General features: G+C 36.0%; 1 protein-coding gene across 1 annotated transcript in view; it reads left to right on the top strand.

The window, feature by feature from the left end:
- Nucleotides 1–1189, top strand: part of LOC148736726 (uncharacterized) — a 13066-nt gene continuing 11877 nt past the window's right edge. Inside the window, exon 1 of the mRNA XM_088749165.1 lies at nt 1–209. The gene's annotated coding sequence lies outside the window, so the exon portion shown is untranslated. The remainder of the gene's footprint in view (nt 210–1189) is intronic.

Here is a 1189-nt window from a genome sequence, read left to right as displayed (position 1 = left end):
CCGGGATGACATGTGGATAAAAACATACTGGATGAATCCTAAGCTCCTCGAGTGAATGTATATTTTCATCATATTGATTCATTGTGAGTGGAGAATTTGAGACGAGTTTCACCTATTGACAGAGTCTCTTCTTCGAGTGCAACCAGGAGGGATAATCAAAATGCTATCTGGTTTGGCGAGCATATTTCATGCTTCGACGTTCATTCTAGGTGAGTAACGTCATACGCTCATGAAAATTATCATCAGAGACAACTTGCCTTGACAACTAGCCAACTTGAAGTTTCTTAATCATTTGTTGGAACGTCAAAGAAAAACCAAAAAAGCTCATTACTTTCTTAAAACCTTTGTCAAGTTTTCAACTACCCACTAAAACCGCACTCTTAATATAAAACTTATCTAACTAAATAAGCGAAATATGCAGATATGCTAGGGAAAATGGTGTCTTTATGGATCAGTAATGCCCTTAAAATGCAATCGATGGCGAAAAGCAGCGTCAAAATATTTGAAAAACCGATGACAATTTTTTTTTAATGATGATGATCAAGGGGGAAATGCTACCGACTGGAACTTGGAACAGTCTATCAGAAATAAGTTTGGCAACTTATTTCTAACGGAAGAGCGAACAGCGTATACAAGAATTTGTATAAGAGGATGCAACGCCATCTTGATATCGCCTCAAAGTGTACTGAGCTGATCGCCTTTAAATTTGAAACGCGAGATTGCATATTTAATAGAGATAAGAAAATCAACATACAAAAAATTTGAAAAAGTAAAAATTCGTTCACTTAGTAGAATAATAATTCACTGAGAAAGAGCGCTGTGAACTGCATCAACCAGATGTTTAGGGTCGAGATTCAAAGCGTCAACTACAAAATTTAAACCTCAAAAGAAAGGTGCAGCCTGACGGTGCGTTAGGTTAAAAGAATTTCCTCAGGATTGTTACAAGAAAAGTGATAGAAACAAGATCCTATTTCGGATGACAATAAAAGCAACGAGTAAGCTTTTTGCATTAGATCAATCCGCTATTTAAATACGTCAAGCTTCGCAGTTATAAAAATGCTGATACAATGCCAAGATGGCGAGCATCTTGGATGTAAATAAAATATTGAAATTTGCGCAAACTATATCATCGACGCATTAGCTTTTTTTCGCGTTATCAGTTTAATGCTATTTTTTTTAATATGAGAGC

Source organism: Stylophora pistillata, chromosome 2, assembly GCF_964205215.1.
Source record: "Stylophora pistillata chromosome 2, jaStyPist1.2, whole genome shotgun sequence".
Classification (NCBI taxonomy): domain Eukaryota; kingdom Metazoa; phylum Cnidaria; class Anthozoa; order Scleractinia; family Pocilloporidae; genus Stylophora; species Stylophora pistillata.
Note: the sequence above shows the minus strand (reverse complement) of the source record. Positions and strands in the feature narration are given on the sequence as shown.